The sequence below is a fragment of the Notamacropus eugenii genome, chromosome 3 (assembly GCF_028372415.1).
Source record: "Notamacropus eugenii isolate mMacEug1 chromosome 3, mMacEug1.pri_v2, whole genome shotgun sequence".
Classification (NCBI taxonomy): domain Eukaryota; kingdom Metazoa; phylum Chordata; class Mammalia; order Diprotodontia; family Macropodidae; genus Notamacropus; species Notamacropus eugenii.
In genome coordinates this window covers 230,179,639-230,200,666 of record NC_092874.1, presented here as the reverse complement: position 1 = coordinate 230,200,666, position 21,028 = coordinate 230,179,639, and the positions used below count along the sequence as shown (strand labels likewise).

Below are 21,028 nucleotides of genomic sequence, written 5' to 3'. Positions count from 1 at the left end.
AGATAAAATGAAAAAAATATTTTATATAAATTTTAAAAGATTTTGCACGAATAAATCCAAAGAAGTAAAAAATCAGAAGGGAAGGCAGTAAATTGAATTAATAACATATTCTTAAGTGTCATCCATTGCAATGAGGAATGCATATGTGAAATGAAATAATGTTTTATTTGAATTAAAATTAAGAATTGTATCCTTTTAAATCTTAAGTAAGATTGTATTTACTGTTTTATCGCCCAATGCATTCTCACTGTAGGTCTGAATTGTTGAACTGGTTAGAATTAATCCTAGCATAGCACAAAAGCAAAATCAAAGCAATAAGCTTAGTAGTCCTAGAAAATATGCAGATCCACCAGTGTATATGCAAAACAATGAAAAATTATTTACTAGGTTCCCATTCTCTGCTAAGCACTGTGATAAACAGAGGGGTTATAAATACAAAAACTGAAACAATTTCTCTAAAAGAGCAAGTACCAAAGCTATACATAGCTACAAAAGGGTGAATCTACAATGTATTCATAGTATATATGTGTGTGTATGTGTGTGTGTGTGTGTGTGTGTGTGTGTGTGTGTGTAAATAGGACGAAATAAATATGACCAATAAAATAATTTTTCAGCATACTCAAAAATACAGTAATTAACATATGCTTCAGTTATCACGTGGAATTACATGTAAGTCATGCATTATATGATTAACTGTAGTACTATCATCTAACTATAGATTCCTCTGTAACATTTTAACTTAGCCTGGATGCCATTCTAACAATCCTAACTGTCTGAGACCTATTGACCAATCTGCTACATTTCAACCAGTTGATGGTTTGAGTAATCAGAGTCTTTATTATAGCTATAATCTGTCTCCCTAAATCTGACCTTTTGTAGAATCAGGCTAGAAAGTAGCTTTCCTGTGACCTGTACAATGTATCCATACTCTAGGAATCTCTGAAGCTGAAGTTCTAGGAAGAGATGTTGCTTATAGGATTAATTCTGTCTCCATGTTTGAGTTGTTCTTCATTTTAATACTTTACTTCATCTTCATCTTCACTTGAAATGTCTGTTTCTGAGACATAGGTTCTTACTACCTTTCTACAACTAGCAGGTGGTAGTTTCTCTTCTTCAGAGGTCACTGAAGTAGACTCCTATCAGTCATATCTGTTCCTAAAGGAGTCTAATTAACTCAAGTATGAGCAAGAAGGAGTGGTGGTGAATTGTTTTCACAAGGCACCTCACAGACTCTGGGGGTATAGCTACACCTGGATGTAATAATAGGTGAATTGCCTGGGCTCTCCACAATTATCTGTTTATTTGAATGTACCATGAGCACCAAGATTTCCCAGCAACATTTCATCTTCTTGTTGAAAAAGTTATATCTAGTGGCTCTTTATGACCTACAGGATCAAATATAAAATCCTCTGTCTTTTTAAAAGATAGTCTTTGTCTTTGAAAAGATATATCTATATCTGGATAGATGGATGGATAGGTATATAGACAGACAGATAGATATAAAAACAGATATGAACACTGATTTTTAGAGGTGGACTCTGATTTAGGGACATTGGCTGTATCATATACCACAGAAGAGACATGCTATCTCCCAATTCTGGGCACTTTCACTGGCTATCTACCTATCTGGAATTTTCTCCCTCCTCATATCCTTTTCTTGGAGTACCAAGTAAAATCCATCCTTATACAAGAAGACTTTCCCTCTTCCCTTAACACTAAGTATCTTCCCTCTGATTTTATCTCCAATTTATTGTATGTATAAATCATAGATGTATGTATATATATATGTATGATTTATACAGAACTGTTTACATCATAAACTGTTGATTGCTTGAGGATGGACATTTTTTAAGTTTGGTTTTAATTGTATCTCTAGTGCTTAGTGCAAATCCTGGCACATGGTAGCTGCTTAATAAATAATTGATTGCTTGGTTAGAAGATCTTGCCAATGAATGTATGCTTCATATTGTCATTTGTTCATTTAAATGCTTCCCTATGCTAAAGTTGGAGCAGGAGAGTCAGCACCTTTCAGCTTTGTTCTCAGAGAAAGGATATACTGGTTGTATGTAAATCCAACCAATCCATCCTCATAGACATCAAAACATGGGTCAAAAGGTAAAAGTAGATCTTACCCAAACATCAGAAGGTTGTATTTCTTCTTAAGGAAAAGTCTGCCCTGTTCCTTGCCCAGGATACTCCATCTCTCAACTCTGTGACTTTGTACTGGAATACTCCCAAGCCTGGAACAGTGCTCCCATCCTCAGTTCCAATTCTTAGCCTCTCTCAATGCTGCTCACATCCCACCTTCAGTAAAAAGCCTTTCTAATCCTATCTCAAATTCCCAACCCAACTGCCTTCCCTCTGAGATTCCCTTTCATCTATTCTCTGCATACTTTATATGTATAGTTATTAGCATGTTGTCTCTTCAATTAAAATATCTGTTAGGATGGGGACAATGTTTTTGTCCTCCTTTGTAACGAAGCACTCAAATTGCTATCTCTCCTGTACTAAATATGTAATAAATGCTAGGTGACTGACTTTCTAATTCATAAATAAAGTAGTACATTGCATGATGTAGAACATATCAATGAGTATATGTGTGTATGTGGAGTGCATACTAATGTTTTACCTGATGGAGTTGGAGGATAAAATAATTTTGGAGGCCACTATCTCAGACATTGTAGGGAGGAGCAATGAGATATCCCTCTTCCTCCATCACCTGACTCATTGTCATGGACCAAGTCATTGTCTGATGCTTTTCCTGGTTTTCTATTCCTGGTGGTACTGGCCCTACAGCTGTCTACTTTATGTCTTTTGCCAAAGTTGATTACAACAGAGATTCATTAGTGACTTTTCAACTACCCCAAGGGTCCTTTCATTTATGAACTCAGTTTGTCCCCATGCAGCTGATACACATTAGACAAATGAAAGAAATATACTCTACTGTTAGTGTACAATTTGGAGGAAACCTGTTTCCCTGCCCAGACAGGTCAGATCATGAGATACATATAAAGGTAAGATCTGAGAGATCATTCTCTTTCCAAAGGTTGAAACTTTCTTTTAGCAACATGCAGCTTATGAAAATATTTCCTCCATTTAAAGCAGGACAGGATCTCTGATGCAGCTTCATTTTAGAATTGGTAATGAGAGAGGGAGGACTGGTATATTTCAGAAGATGTTAACCTAGGAAGAATTCTATTGTGTCCATTAGGGTAATGTGGTGACATTGTGAGATAATGTAGACAGAAGTAGATAAATGGTTCTCCACTAATTTGTTACAGCCAAGCTTTGAGGAATTCCAGATACTATTGGGCAAAAACTTCTCAGAGACATGAAGGACAGAGAAGAAAGTAAGTAAAATAGTGCATGGTAAAATCATTACTTCCCCTCTCGCTTTTTTAAGTTGTGGGGATAGAATAGATGTGGAAGGTTCCCTATACAGGATCACAGAAATGAGGCCTGTCAAAACAAAGAAAAAAAGAATAAAAGGATGAAAGGAAGGAAGGCATAGAAGGAGAGGAGAGAAGGATGGAAGGCATATAAGGAAAGAAGGAGGAAGGGACAGAAGGAGTGAGGGAGGGAGGAAGGATGAAGAAAAGAAACCTGTCAAATACATGTTTTAGAAAGAAAATGAATAATCATTTCTGAGATGCTAATTTTATTCTGTACCATGGAAATTGTGACATTACTCTTTGGTGAGAATACTTTCACATGGCCAGCTTCACATCCACATGGATTACATGCTGGTATTCACAATTTGAGGGATGCATGAGAGCCTCCCACCAAAAGCTGTCTCCCCACTCTCATGCTGCACACTTCCTAAAATTTCACAGTTGTTGTTATTTCCGTTGAATGAACAAGCTTCCTCACTGAATAAAGAATAATCCCTTAAAGAATTAAAACATAATTTTTAATGGCACAAAGGAATGAACTAGACAAAAGATGCTTTTTAGCCAATATCTAGCTTGGAACAGAGCCTAGTGTGAAAGACGGAAGGGAGGAAAGAGAGGAAAGTAACTTTGAAAAAGGGGTATTCAATACCCAAGGGGATTGGTAATAGGGTAGGATCCATAATGGGTAGTGTAAGGTCACCACACTGTGAGAGATTGGGCTTACAGAAAGGGGACAAGAGAGGTTCAGAGTTAAGCCTCTTGGAAGCTATACTTTGCACAGGTGGTCTCTATGTGATCTTCCTCTGAAGCACTAGTGAGGGGTGGATAATTCATCTGCCATCTAATCATGGGTCTCATCAACCTAGGTCAAAGCACCTTGCTTGTAAGGGACCCTTTAACTATGGATCCTGTGTTATGTGACATGGCCTCCTAGTCCAAATATTTTAATTGCCAGAGTGAAACTCCATTTCACCAAGTTCAGGGGGAAAACCCTTCAGGTTTCTTGGTGGCTAATGTATTACAACAGCCAAGTAAATACTACCCCATAAATAATTGGGTTCTCCTGAGGAAGCCTATTCCAATGAAAAAAGGAAAAAAAAATAATGGAAGTGCAGATGAGAAACATTTCTTTAGCTACTGAATATCACTAATTAGTGATTGCTGAAAAATATGTGGGGCACAATGGATAGAGCACTGCTCCTAGAATCAAAAGGATCTGAGTTGAAATGCAGCCTCAGACACATACTAGCTGTGTGACCTTGGACAAGTCACTTTACCCTGACTGCCTCCAAAAAAAAAAAAGAAAAAAACAAAGACAAGAAAAGAATCAAAAACAGTTGTGACCAGGTCCTGCATCAAATGGACGGGAATGTTCTGTCTTGTGACCTTATAATCATCTTTACAGAAAGACTGAACAGAAGCAACATTAAGAAAAAACAAAATAATCAGAGAAAGGTGATGCCTATCTTTCTCTGTGGCTACTTACAATGCCAACAGTAATGGGACATAGGAGCCCGTTCTGCCTGACAACAGGGTAGAAAATTAAATTATTAGATACAGTGACCCAAAGCACAAGTATCAGGCCAAGCTTCCATAATCCCCTTTATTGTACTATACACAAGACATCCCCCGACTCCATGAAGGAAGAAAAAAAGGAACTCCCTGCTTAGGACAGGCAAAAAGCCTATTTTAAAAATTCAACATGTGCTATGGATTCTCTGGAATGAAAGCCACAATCTGTATCTGAGATATTCTTTGAAATTATATAGACATTGACTCCTGCCCTTTCATGGAAGCTGGCTCAGGGTTAGAGCTTCATAGATAGGTGTGTTACCTGTGTGATGTCAGAGGTACAGGGAGCTTTCTCTTTTAGTATGAGCTACACATTTCTTGAACTTCCATCATCATAGCTATTTCTTTGGAATTAAAGTTTCCTTACTGAAAAGGAAATCAACCCTAAGAGACTTGACACATGAAAGAACATGAGAGTATATGTTACTGAGAGGAAGGGCATACTGTAAAAGGAAGAATGAAGGGTAATGCTTCCCATAGAAAAAAAGAATTTAAGGGACACATTGGGCCCTAGGGGTAAGAGGAGGGTGTTTGTCAGGGAGACAAGTTCAGAGACAATTTCTACTGGGCCACAATTCTGCCTCCAGAAATCACTCTGTGTGGAATTTTTCCTAAGTATTGCTTCTCCAATAATCAAGGATCCCAAAACTCAAGATCATTATTATAGACTTTTCTGGTGTCTGTACCACTGGATTCTGCACTGTGTGAATTGGTCATTTGAGGATATAGAAGCTGCACTTCTCAAGACTCAGAAGAAATTCCCCATAGCTGTTTTTGTAGGGAATATTTTACAGCAACCAAGCAAAATCCATTCCCACAACTCCATGAGTTCTCCAAAGGAAGCCTAACCCAGGGAAGCATGGTGGAAAATTGAAAGCAGCTGGGAAACTTTTTTATAGCTTCTTAATAGAATTAACTCTGGATGAGGGAGAAACAATAGTGACCAGATCCTGCTGAAAGCAAGTTAGATTGCCTGTTCTTAACCCTAGACCCACAAGGACAGAGTGAGCAAAGAAAGAGGGCATCTACAAAGATGCAAAGTGTCACTGGCAAAAGGTGATGCTGGTGTATGGTAACTTCTCATTGCAATGCTCCATTGAGATGGAGCAAATGATATGTTTCTGTCTGAAATGAAACTAGAATATACAATGATCACAACAAGGATTATGATATACAACGCATCCCCATCAGGAAACTTTTTGCAATACACAAGCTGCTACCTCTATGCAGGGAAGGAGAGAATTCTAGGTTTCACTCTCCAACATCTAGAGCTTTTGCAGAAATAAACCCAAATCAACTTCCCTACCCTACAGAATTAAAGATGCAAAGATTTACATTTCCTCTCTCTGAATATAGCCAGAAGTTAGCTAAGTAGAGTTACTTTAAAATATACTGAGAGGGATAACTGGGAAAATGTCAATTAGTCAATATTCCCCTCTACGGACAATATTTTGCAAAAACAAAGTAGATAGCTGTTTTCAGGCTGGAATTCTACCTGGATTACCTTCATTTTCAAAAACTACAATGGCAATAATAATATATCATTTTTGAAGTTAACTGTTCTTTGGAAGTGGCCATTATCAGCTATTTATTACTTCCCTTGGTTTCCTTTATTTGTTCCTCTGTTACTTCACTGCACAATGAAATAATTAAATAAGGAGTCAAGTACTAGGTAGGAGGAAAGGGGGGGAAAAGCATTAGAAGCCATAGGAAAGCTTTAGGAAACAGCGTGGAGAGTGGAAAGAAGCCCCCTTATAATTCTAATGAGAACCTTTTGAAATTGGAATTTTTCTGAAGCTAAAACTTCCCTTCAATTCTTTGAAAGGATTCACAGATTAAAAGTCCAGAGGACTTCCAGGAAGTACAAAAGAGGGCAGTAGATAAATTTAGGTAATAGAGTTGCTGTTGAGCCACGCCCAACTCACCAGTATCTAATGGAAAGTACTGGGTTTTTTCTTGGAAAAGAAACTGAAATGATTTGCCATTTCCTTCCCTAATGGATCCTTTCGTCAAACAAACAGAGTTTAAGTGAATTGTCCATCAGTGAAGGAGGTGTAACTGAGAGTAAGTATGGTGTGAAAATAGAAGGAGTCAACAAAACTTGTGTAGATAATACAAAGCCAAATTGATTGGGAAGAATTGGGGTGGAGGCAAGGAACTGGGGGTTGGAAATGCAAGACAGAAAGGGGACAAAAGTCCTTACAAAAGTCGTATATTCCGTAGCTGATGCACAACTCAAAGCCATTGAGGATAATACAGTGATGTGGGTATGACTTTTTTTTTTACTCATTGAAAGAAAAAAGACCAAGATTGACTTCTGAGCATTTATATCCAAATTGCATTTCTGACTTATTTAATGATGACTCTTCTCAGCTACAATTTCTCTCTCTTGCTCTCTCGCTCGCTCTCGCTCTTATATACAGATCCATCAAAAGACATCAGAAATGAGAAACCGCACAGGGATGACATTATTCATGTTTTGAGGACTGACAGATGACCCACAGCTGCAAGCTCTGCTTCTTATTTTTCTGTTTCTGACCTATATGCTGAGTGTAACTGGGAATTTTACCATTATCACCCTCACCTGGGTGGATCCACACCTTAAAACCCCTATGTATTTTTTCCTTAGAAACTTTTCCCTCTTAGAATTGTCATTCACAACTGTCGTTATTCCCAGATTCCTATACCACATGTCAACTGAGGTCTATAATGTGACCTATAATGGATGCTTTACTCAATTATTTTTTGGTATCCTCTTTGGGGCTTCAGAATTCTTTCTCTTGGCTGCCATGTCTTATGACCACTATGTAGCTATCTGTAAACCCCTACATTATGCAGCCATCATAAACAACAGAGTCTGTAACCAGCTTCTCCTAGGTTGTTGGTTGTCTGGGTTGATGATCATCCTTCCAATACTTGGTGGGGGTCTTGAGTTAGAATTCTGTGCCTCCAATATTATTGACCATTTTGCCTGTGATATATCACCATTGCTGGAGATCACATGCTCTGATACACAGTTCCTAGAAAGAATAATTTTAGCATGTGCTGTGTTGACACTCATCATCACTTTAGTGTTGGTGGTTCTATCTTATGCCCATATTGTCAGGACTATTGTCAGATTCTCCTCAGCTGACCAAAGACAGAAAGCCTTATCCACTTGTTCCTCCAACATGATTGTTGTCTTCATGACAAATGGCACCTGAACCTTCATTTCTATCAAAACTTCTGAAAAAGAAGGGGTAGCTTTGTATAAAGTGGTGTCAGTCCTTGCAACTTCGGTAGCACCATTGATGAACCCCTTTATTTACATCCTGAGGAATAAACAAGTGATACAAGCTTTTAGAGACATATTAAAAAAGATTGTATTGATTTCAAAGCTATGAGAAGAAATAAAGAGGTGAAATTAGTGAAAGACAACCTGAATAGTTTTGAAATCTTTGTTCTTGATCTTATAACCCAATTTTATTCTCTGATGATCATGACCAGTGTCAGATCTATCTGGACAGACCCATCACATTATTTTTATTTCTGGCCACTGAGGAGCCCCCCAATATTGCTTTGCCAGCCTCCATAATTGTGTTAAGTCATTTTGCCCTCCTCTCACCAAATGATCGTTTTGGCCATATAATCGTTAAATTGGAACCTTTTGTTGATCTAGTTCCCACAGCAGTAGAAGGGTACTGTGTGAATGATGGTTGAAACTAGATTCATCTTCTTGGTAGTTGTGGGTCCTGAGCTGCCTAAGTGGGGATGCAGCCAGCTGGGTAACCCAGCTCATCCTCTCCCTTCTGCCCCCCTCTCCCCTTCCTTTGGGGAATACTGACTAGATGCAATGCATACCTGTCAAAATGTGGATGACATTGCTTGGTATCTTTGATAAGAGGATTTGTCTTCCTGGATTCACAGCTTCTCTGATGTGGTGCCCTGCTCCACCAGGCTGTCCACTAAACTATAATAATTTTGAGTCACTTTGTTAGCAATTATGCCTGCAGCTCCATCATAGCATCGTCAATGTCTGTCTTTGTTCAGTCTTTAAACACCCATCTCCCTGCTAATCATGATTATCATGCAATTTCTGAGAGAGGTGATATTAGCCCAGCACTATTTTACTTCAGGCTGTTTTTTAAATAGAAGGTAGTTGTACAGTAGCTCATCTCAACAGATGTTTTCTGCTCACCTTCTCAGGTTTTGATCACCACTATACAGTCTGGGATGCACTTTCGATTCCCCCAGAAATTTCACAGCTGCCTTCAAAGAGACGGTAATTTCACAGCTCCTTTTCTCCCTTATCCAGAAATCCTCACTTATTGAGGCTTCCCCCCCCCCACTCCATCCCTCCTTCTGAAGTTTTCACTTCTTTTCAACCACCTCATTCACCACTTCATTTTTATGAAATCCATGGAAGATTTTATTTTGAACCAACTTTTTTTTTGAAAATATTTTTTCAAGTATTTTCAAAATTTTTTGAACCCATTTTTTTTAAAAGGAGCCATAGCCACAGATATATTTCAGCAGCCCTTTTGGCAGCAAAGGCCCCTGAAAACCAAGGAAGTACAAACCTATAAGAAGGCTAGACAAATTATGCTCATATTGCTGTGATTGTATATTATTGTGCCGTAAGAAAGCAGGCAATGAATAATTTCAGAGAAAACGAGCAAGATGTCTGTGAAGTGAGCAGATCTGAACCAATATATATGATGACAATATTATAGAGCAAATAAATTTTGAAAGGCTTTCAAATTTTGCCCGTTGCAATAGCAGAAGACTTAATGTCAAGTACCCTTCTCCTACAGAGAGGTGATAGGAATACATGCTTTTGAATATGGTGAACATGGGTATTTACATAACTTTGTGACTATTTCTTTTTTTAATTGTTCAATAGTGACAGAAAGAGGAAAAGAAAAGAAATTATTCCTAATTGAAAAATTAAATTTGAATTTAAGAAACTCAACTTTTAATTTTAATTTTTAAAAAGAGCAGAGTGTAGAGTCACTCTCAATTAAATAGCTAATACTCTAACTTAGTCTCTTTTTTAAACTTTAGTTTATTGACAATTGGGTCTCTACTTCAGAGATCTAATTTCTTATGTGTCCCTTTGTCTCTAATGAGTAGACCAAAGGTCCAGGTTCCAACAGTTTCCCAATTCCAAAAACACTTCTTCTCTTCCATGCATATACATATATTTAGAAAACACATAAGGTACCGTGGTTAAGATATAAGGCAGTTAGCTGGTGCAGTGAATACAGCATCAGTCCTAGAATTAGGAAAATCTGAGTTTACATCTGGCCTGAAACACTAGCTGGGTGATGCTGGGCAAGTTACTTAATCCCTCTTTGCCTCGGTTCTTCATCTGTAAAATAGGGACTCACTGCAGAAGGAAATGGAAAGCCACTCCAGTAACTTTTCTAAGAGAACCCCATGCATGTGTCCATGGGGTCGTTAGAGTCAGACATAACTAAGTGACTGTTCACCAGCAACAACAAAAAAGGGTGTAGAAGATACAGGACAGGGTGAAAGGAATAGAGATCCCTTGTCAAGTCTTAATCTTGCCTTTACTATGAATATTTGGCCAGAAAAGATCATATCCTTTTTAGGCTTTGAACCCTCTTACATCAATAAGGGTTACTGTGGTAGCTGTAGTTGCTGTTCAGTTGTTTCAGCCTTGTTTCCATTTGGGGATTCTACTGGCAAAAACATTAAAATAGTTTGCCATTTCCTTCTCCAGCTCATTTTATAGATAAGGGAATAAGGAAAACAGGGTTAAGTGATTTGGCCAGGATCACACACAGCTAGTAAGTGTCTGAGGCCAGATTTGAACTTGGAAAGATGAGTCTTCCTTATTTCAGGTACAGCACTTTATCTACTGCATGACCTAGCAACCCCTACTTCTACATCAATAAGGGACTATTTCATGATTTTAAAACCTAGAGCTCATTGTCCAACATTAAAAATAAAAGAGCAAAGTTTTTCAAGCATTTGTAAGAATGTATATTTCCATCATCCCAATATTTCATAAATAATTTTATTTCAACCTATCATTGTAATTGAATGAATATATATTGCTCATAGGTTATTTTAAATGAAAAATGTAAAAACGAAAAAGTCTAACTTTGGGATTGTTTCCTATCTCACTGCCCCAATGGAAAGAACTTAATAATCCATCTCTTTGCCTGGGATATTTTAAAAGGCGATTTCTTCTATGCTTTTTGATGTAGATGATATATTCCATTCATTTACAATTTCGCCCTGTGGTTCATTTTTTGCCAATAATCTTTATGAGTAAAAATCAGATTTCCTTTAACTATTACACAACCATATTTTTTGAATTCTCTTGCTAATTCTATGTTTCTTATTACAGTAACTGACTTGTTCATAAAAATTGCAAGTCATTATATAAGGCACCCACTGGAAAATGTCCCTTGTCATCCTGGGCCAACATGCAGAGAATGTTCTTTCACTGATCCAAATCTAAGAAGAATTACTGTACAGGGAAATCTTAAGCTTTACTTCTGACTGCTGAGAGCAATTTGAATAAGTTTTAGACAAATCGAATATTGATGAGAGTGACATAGAATAATTTTGGATGTTAGACCCATTTCTATATATAAGGAAAGCCTTCAGATCCCACTTTTGTGCTATTTTTCTTTTCATTGGTCTATTTCCAAGTTATTGGCATTTGTGCTACTGAGAAAAGGAGCGCCAAAAACCAGAGATCCACAAAGGCCTAGAGTATCATACCCCTTCTAGAAGCCTTTAAAGGACCTATATTTCAAAAGCTTTATTCTTGCCTATTCAAGAACAAGGAAAAATAAATTGAATTTCAAAATATACTTCAATAAATCAATTCAGATATATACATTTTGAACATTAACTGTCTTTGTTTTAGTGTGCCCCAAAGGTCACTCAAAAAGTATTTGCTGTTAAATGGAGACAAGAAGTATAGTAAAATTGAATTATAGTGTGTATTCAGATATGTAAAATCAACCTGGCAAAGGAGGCTGGACATTGAATTTCAAATTTAAGGATTGAAATTTTACATGATAGGTTAAGCAGGGAAGTGAAATAGTCAGATTTCTGCTTCAGGAAAATTATGTGGGTAGTTGTGTGAAGGATGGACTGGTGATGCAAGAGACTAGAAACTGTGAGTCTAATATGGAAACAGTTGAATAATCCAGGTGAGAAATGATGAAGATCAGAAGTAAAGTGACAGTTATGTGAGAAAAGGAAAAGCATGGGGATAGATATGAGAGGTATTGCAAAAAGAGAATCAAGAAAAATTTCACACTGGTGGATATTGGTATATAAAGGATAGAGAAGAGCAAAAAGGCAACTGCAAGGTCACAAAATTTGTGAGAAAAATATGGGAACACCCTGAAGAGAAATGGAAATATCTGTAGAAGAGACAGGTTTAGAAAAGAAAAAAAAATCTTTCAATTTTGGTCATTTTGAGTTATAGATTTCTATAGGATAAGAAATTTGAGAGGTCAAACAGGTAGTTGGGGCTGTTGACCTGGAAGGCTACACAAAGGCTACAGAGTTATGTGGCTGTAGCTCACAGGAGCTGATGAGGCCAAAAGAGATTGTTAAGAGAGAATTGAAACAGACATGGGATAGAACCTTAAGGAAAACTATAGTTAGAGAATGGAATATGGACAATAATCTAGAAAAGAAGACTGAGAATCATTCTTCATATACTTAAGAGGTGAAGATGAGAGAGAAAATCTCACTGAAATAAATATTTTGAGAAGGAGATGGTGAACAATGCCAAATACTGAAGTGATGTTAAAAAGGTTGAGAACTGAGGTAAGGTCAACAGTTTTAGAATTGAAAGGATCATTAAGAGAGCTTCCCTTTAGATGGCCAGGTGATGGATGACACAAGAATCCAGCCCTCCCATTTTTTTCTCTAGCAATAACAAAGAAGGAGCACAGATTAAATGATGACTAAGAAATTCAAAGAAATTCCTCAGTAAGATTATTCGTATTACCCAAGAATGCACAAAAAAACAGACAGAAGCTATTGACAATGGAAGCAAAGTGGTGTCAGGGAAGCAGCCAAAGCAAGAGTAAACCAGCTGGAAACTTGAAGCAACACCACATGGAGAGCCCCAGGGAGTAGAGAAACCAACCAGTGCTCTAATAGTGGAAACCCCAGAAGTACAGTGATGGAAGCAACTGTCCCTCTAATAGGTAAATCCCAGTAGAGAATGAAAGACCACACAACAACCTGATCAGGGAAGACCCATGGCTCCCAGCACTATGAGCACAGAAACTTCAAAGGAGATAGAAAATGCAACATAGCAAATAAGGAAATCTCAGTAATGAGCAGAAATACACCCAGCACCATAATGAAGGTAACCACAGAAAGGACAAAGACTGTGTAGCACCCTGACCAAAGACTCAAAGGAAACACAGGCTGATCCTGATCAAGGAACCTTCAGAAGCTTTTTCAGTAATTTTTCAATCATCATTGACTTCCATGACCCCTTTTAGGATTTTCTTGACAGTGATATGGGCATAGTTTGCCCTTTTATTCTTCAGTTTATTTGAAAGATGAGTAATCTGAGACAAACAAGGTTGAGTGACTTGCCCAGGGTCACACAGCTATTACAGCAGTATTTCCCATTAAATACCAGATCTGCAATAAATGTGCACATAACAAATGGTAAATCAATGATTAGTGAAGCTAATACCAAATAGAAATCAGAGAAGGTAGATAGATGAGAATAAGCCAGAAAATATAGAGTGACTGTATTCTTTCATGGAGAGTGAAATATCTCAGTTTAATCAAGAGACTTCTATATCTACCCAAGAGGAAATTCTCCAAAGTCTCTGGTGTGGTAAACTGAGGATAGGAACATGATGAATCTTCCATCAATCTTCCAGCTCCTAAGTGTGTTGATTTCTTCCTAAAGTCTTTCTTTTCCATTAGCAACTTAAAGAGAATCTGGAAACAGATGTCATCTTTTTCAGGCCAGAAGAATGATATTTCTCTTCTCCAAGTTCTCACCAACTTGGCTCCTCATGTAGACACAGAGCACTGAGTAATTAATGTGGACCAATAAGAAGAGTCCCATACACATTGACTTTGAGCTTTGAATTATAAGTGAGATAATTAGAGGTCCCTGTGAAGATGAATGATTTTGTACTTTTTAAAAGAGATCGAACAATAGAACAGAGTATGTACTATGTACAACTATAGAAGCAAAGGGATACAGTGCCATGATAATGAATAAATTCAGACTATGTACTATGTATTTAGAACAGACCATGTAATATGTACTATGTCCAACTATACAAGCAAGAGCATACAGCACCGTGATATTCAACAAACTCAAAGACCCCAGTTACCGGTAGAAGTGTCTACTATTTGACAAAAAGTTTAGGGAAAATAGTCTGGCAGAAATCTGATTTAGATCAGTACCTTATACAATACACCAAGGTAAGTTCCAAATGGATACATAAGTTAGATATGAAAAATCATTTCATAAACAAATTAGAGAAGAAAAGAAGAAATTACCTTTCAGATCTATGAATAAAGGAAGAGTTCATGATTAATAAGTCACAGAGGAGATCTTAGAAGATAAAATGGACAACTTTTTAGTATATGTAATTTAAAATGTTTTGCACAAGTAAATCCAAAGAAGTAACAACCAGAATGGAAACAAATAAGCTAACTGACTTGAGCAACACATTCCTGAGTGCTGTCCACTGCAATGGTGAATACAGATATGAAGCAGAGTACTGTTGTATTCTAATTGAATTAAGAATTGTAAACTTCTTAATCTTGTAAGTAGAATTATATTTATAGTATTTTATCAGCCAAAGCATTCTAACTCCAGGTCTGAATTGCTGAACTGGCTAAAATTGATCCTAGCACAGAAAAGAAGCAAATTCAAAGCAATAATCTTAGTAATCCTAGACAATATGCAGGAACAGCAGCATATATCCAAAACAATGAACAATTACTTAGTAGGCTCCGAATCTATACCAGGCACTGTGCTAAATAGTGGAGTTATAAATACAAAAAAAAAGAGAAGAAACAGTTCAAAGCTATACATAATGACAAAGAGATGAATCTGCAATATAGGCATAATATGAATAGAGGAGCAAATAAATACGAACAATAAAATAATTTTTCACCCTACTTAAAATGTACTAATTAACATATACTTCAATGATCATGTGAAATTACATGCAAGTCACAGATTACATGAGTAAATATTAGTACTATCATCTAGCTACAGCTTTCTCTGTTTAATTTAATTGGATTTTAATTCAACCAGGATGCCAGTCTAATAATCCTAACTCTCTGAGACCTATTGACCAATCTGATGCACTTGAACTAGTTGATGGTAGAGGTAGTCAGAGCATTTATCAGAACTATAATCTTGTATCCCTAAACCTTGCACTGTGGTAGACTTGTGCTAGATAGTAGCTTTGAAATGATCCATACAATGTGTCTGTACTCTAGGAATCTGCATAGCTGCAGTTCTAGGAAGAGAAGATGTTGCTTAGAAGTTTAGTTCTCTCCCCATAATTAAATTGTTGCTCATTTGTGTGGTGTTCATATTTACCTCATCTTTACCTTTACTTGAAATGTCAATTTCTAAGACATAGGTTCTTAGCAGGGGCAAGTCTCTCTTCTTTAGAGGCTACTCAAGTAGACACCTATCAGTCAGACCTGCTTATAAAGGAGTCTCATTAATTCAACTATGGGCAATAAGGAGTTGCAATGAATCGTTTTCACAAGGCAACAAACAGAATCTGGGGTCATTGCTACACCTGGATGTCGTAATAAGTATATGGCCCAGTCTCTCCACCATTATCTACTCATTTGTGTGTAACATGAACACCAAGATTTCCAGCAAAACTCCATCTTCTTGTTGAAGGAGTTAAATCTAATGGTTCCTTATTACTCCCAGAATCAAATATATAATTCCCTGTCTTCTTTGAAAGACAGTATTTGCCTATCCATACATATATATTTGTATGCCTAACTACATATCTATATCTATCAACATACATGTATATGTACTTACACACAAACACATATATATATACATATATGTCTTTACATACATATATATACACATAGATACATACATGTGTGAGTACATATAGCAAGGTAGATGTATACTCTACAATTCTACAGTTAAGTGATAGGGGCCTTCTGATGTCTCTCACACCATACATTCTATCTCCCAACTGTGGGTCCTTTCACTGGCTATCTCCCATATCTGGAATTGTCTGTCTCCTCATCTTCATTTTCTCATTTCCTGAAGTCCCAACTAAAGTCTCACTTTCTACAATAAGCCTTTCCCTTTGCCCTTATTACTGTGTCTACCTTCTGATATCATCTCCATTATATCATATATCCTTGTGTATATATTGTTTACACATTGTTGTTTGCATATTAGACTGTTGGTTCTTTGAGGATGGACTTTGTTTTAAAGTTTGCTCTTATCTGTAGCCCCCGGGCTTAGTTCAAAGCCTGGCACATTCTGGCTGCTTAATAAATACTTGATTGCTTGACTTGAATTTCTTTCCAATGAACTCATGGCTCATACTTTTATCTGTTTGTTCCTTTAACGCTTCTCAGGACTAAAGTTGTAACAGGAGAGTCAGCACCTTTCTGTTTTGCATTCAGAGAAAAGACATACTAGCTGTAGGTATCTGTAGCTACTCCATCCTTAGAGACATAAAAGCACTGCTCAAAAGGTACTTGTGGTTCTCATCCAAACAACCAAAACTCTTGCTTCTTCTTAAGGCAAAACCTATTTCTTACCAAAGATACCCCATCTCCCAACTCTGTGACATTGCACTGGGATTCCCCCAAGCCTAGAACACAGTTTCCCTCCCATCTCCATCTCTAAGCTTGCCTAGAAGCTGCTCAAATCCCACCTTACCAAGAAGCATTTTCTGGTCCTCTCTCAACTTCCCTACCCAAATTCCTTCCCTCTGAGATTACCTTATCTACATTTATTTATATGTTGTCTCTTCCATTAAAATATCTTTTAGGATAGGGAGAAAATTTGGGTCCTCCTTTGTAACCCAGGACTCAAACTAGTATCTGACATATACTAAGCATTTATGAAATGATAGCTCATTAATTGACTTCGTAATACATTAATAAGCAGTACATTCCATAATACATAAAAGTGTATTTGTATAATGTGTACTCAATTTGTTTACTGATGGAGTTGGACGATCAAACAATATTCAAGAGCACTATATTAGGAAATGTGGAGAGAAGCAATAAGATGTCATTCTTTCTCATGTGACTCAGTGCTGTATACTAAGCTTGAGTTGGATACTATTGATAATTTTTCCATTCCTGATGGAGACTGGTCCCACAGCTGCCTATTTTATGTCTTTTGCCAAAGTTGATTACAATAGAGATTTATTAGGAACTTTTGGACTTGGGTTCCCCAAGGGTCCGTTCATTTCTGAACTCATTGTTCCCCATGCAGCTATAGCACTTTGGACAGATGAAGCAGATGTCCTCTGCTGTTAGTGCGCAGTTTGAGAGAAACCTGGTCAGGACAGTGGATCCAAAGAAAGGCAAGAACTGAGAGGACATTTTCTACCCAATGGCTCTCTTTTTCTTTCAGCAACATACAGCACATCAAAATATTTCCTGCATTGAAAGCAGGACAGGATGTCTGATACAGGATCATTTTAGACATGGCAAAGAGAGAGAGAAGATTTGTATATTACAGAAAATAGGAACCTGGGAGAACTCTATTCTGCCTTTTAGGATGAAGTCATGGGATTTTAAGATAATGTGGCCAAAAATAGGTGTGTGCTTTTCCACTAGTTCGTTGATGCTCAAATTGAGGCATTCCAGGGACAAATGGGCAAAAACATCTTGCTGAGACCTGAAGTACAGGCTGGAAAGTAAGTAAGATGTTGGCTTATCATATTGATACTTTTCTTTTTTTACCTGTGGGGATAGATGTGACTGATTTCCTACACAGAAACAAAGAAATCAGATTTGTTGAAGGAAGGAAGGATTTGAAGGAAGAAAGGAAGGAAGGAAGGATTTGAAGGAAGGAAGGAAGGAAGGAAGGAAGGAAGGAAGGAAGGAAGAATATAAATTAAATATATGTGTTTCAGATAGAAAATAAATAGTCATTTATGAGCTCCTATTTTTATTCTGTATCACATGATCCTTGACTTCAAACTCCTTTGGTAAGAGTACTTTCACAGAGCTAGCTTCATACCTGCATGGGATACATGTTGGTCTTTGTAATTTGAGGGGTGCATGAGAGCTGGTCACCAAAAGCTACCTCTCTACTCTCATGTTCCAAACTTTCTAAATTTTTACAATTGGAAATATTTTCTTTGAATGAACAAATAGCATCCCTGAGAGGAATAGAACATGAAGTAATATGATAATTGCACAGAAAATGAATTAGCTAAAAGATCCATTCTTGACAACATCTGCCTTGAAACAGAGTTCATATAGAAAGAAGAAAGGGAGGCAGGAGGGGAGGGTAACTTGGAAAGTTGGACACTCACTCCTATGAGAGGGAGAAAATAGAGTAGTGTCCAGAGTGGGCATTCAGGTCACTAAGCTCCTGAAGATGGTGCTTACAAAAAGAGGGGGGTAGGCAGGTCCAGATTTAAGTCTCTTGGAGGCCAGAGTTTTGCACAGGTGGTATCTCTGCGATCTTCCTTTGAAGCACTAGTGATGGGGTGATATTTCATTTTCCACCTAATCATGGTTCTAGTCAACCTAGGTCACAGCACCTTGTTTGTGAGGGTACTTTTAACACTGGATCCTGTAATACGGGACGTGAGCACTTAGCCCAAGGTGATCCTAATCACCTTAGCTGCCACAGTGACATTTTGTTTCTCCAAGTTCAGGGTGGGGGAGAACTCCTTCAGGGTTCTTGGTGGATAACACAACAATCAAGAAGATTTCATAACTAATTGAGTTCTCCTCTGGAAGCATATTACAATGTAAAATGGGAAAAAGTTAACTGGAAGTTCAAATGGGAAACATTGCTTTAGCTAATGAATATCACCAGTTAGTGATTATTGAAAAACAATTGTGGAAAACAGTAGATAGAGAACTGGTCCTAGAGTCAAAAGGACCTGAGATGAAATCCAGCCTGAGATACATACCTTAGACACAGATAGCTATGGGACTTTGGGCAAATCACTTTGCCCTGATTATTCCAAAAAAAAAAATATATAAAAAGAAAAAATAGAAAACATTTGTGACCAGGTCCTATGCCAAAGAGAGGGAAACGTTCTGTCCTTGGTGTGTAGAACCCATGTAGAGAAAGACTGAACAGAAGCAACGTCAAGAAAAAGAGAAAATCATCAGTGAAAGGTTATGCCTAACTATCTTTGTGGCCAATTACATTGCCAACAGCAAATCCATGGAGGAAAAAAGAGAACTCAAGGCTTGGCACAGACAGACACTCTATTTCAAAAATCCAATAAGCATGATGGATTTTCCAGAATTAAATCCGGGATCTCTATCTGAGACATTCTTTACAATTACAGAGACTTTGACTCTAGCCCTTTTTATAGATGTGGGGCCAGGCTTAGAATTTCATAAATAGGTGAGTTAACTGTGTAATATCAGTGTTACAAGGAGCTTTCTCTTTTACAATGAGCTGTACATTTCTTCAGCTTCCTCTATGAGAGTTATTTCATTTGAATGAAAGTTCCTTACTGAAAAGAAAAGCAACCCTAAGAGACATGACACACAAAAGTACAACAGGTCATGACTGAGAGTACAATTTTCTGGTAGGAGGGGCATCCTGTAAAAGGAAGAAGGAAGGGTAATGCTTCCCAGAGAAGAAAAAATTGTTTAAGGGCCCAGTGGGCCCTAGGGATGAAAGGAGGGAGTTTGTCAGGAAGTCAAAGTCAGAGACAGGTTTGTACTGGGCCACAATTCTGGCTCCAGAGGTCATTGTGTGGAATCGTTCCCACATAATGTAAGCAAAAGAGAAATTCTCTCCAATAATCATGGATCCAAGAATCCAAGATAATTGTTCCAGGCTTTATTGGTGTCTGCAACACTGGATGCTGCACTGTGTGAACTGGTCGTTCAGGGATACAGAATCCTCATTTCTCCAGACCCAGAAGAAATTCCCATTAAGGTTCTTTGTAGGGAGCATTTTACATCAACCAAGCAAATCCTTTCCCACAAGTAAGAGGGTTCTCCAAAGGAAACCTAATCCCATGGAGCATGGTAGAAAACTGAATGCAGATAGAAAACATTTAAATAGCTACTGAATAGAATGAACTCTGGATTAGTGAGAAACAATTGTGACCAGATCCTGCTCAAGGCAAAAGAGATTGCCTGTCTTTAATCACAGGGACAGAGTGAACAATCAGACAGGGCATCTACAAAGATGCAAAGTATGCCTGGCAAAAGGTAATGCTGGTATTGGTTGCTTCTCCTTGAAATGCTTCACTGTGATGGAGCAAATGACATGTTCCTGTCTGAACTGACCTAGAGCATACAATAATCAGAACAAGGAACTGAAATACAGGGGATCCCCATCAGGAGCCTTACCACAACTCACAAGTTGTCACCTTGATGTAGGGAAAGAGAGAATTTTAAGTTTCACTTTCCAATATCCAGAGGCTTTATAAATAAACCTCCTCAACCTCTTTGCCCTGCAAAATTAAAGATGCAAAGATTTATATTTATTCTACGGTGATTCCTATCTCTGCCCAGGGTCTCCATCACTGTACACAGAAATTGGATAAAACACTGTTACCTTAAAAAATAGTAAAATGGAAAGCAGGGAAGAAGTGTCAATCAACCAACATTCCCCACTGAGATCAAGCTTCTGCAGAAGCAAAATAGATAACAGTCATTTACCTCCACTTCCAAAAACTCCAATGTCATTTCCAAATAATAATAATAATATGCCACTTCTAAAAGGTAAGCTATTCTTTGGAAGGGGCCATTACTGGATATGACCTACAGTGGTTTCATTTATTAGGTCTTCTGTTAATTCATTGCAGAAAGAAGTCATTAAATAGGGAGTCCAGTGACAGAATGGAGTGGAGGTGTTAGATAGGGGGAAATGG

General features: G+C 37.6%; 1 pseudogene; it reads left to right on the top strand.

Moving 5' to 3' along the window:
* Positions 1-7,408: 7,408 nt before the first annotated feature.
* On the top strand, positions 7,409-8,347 carry LOC140531451 (olfactory receptor 6C2-like; annotated as a pseudogene).
* The last annotated feature ends 12,681 nt before the right edge of the window (positions 8,348-21,028 follow it).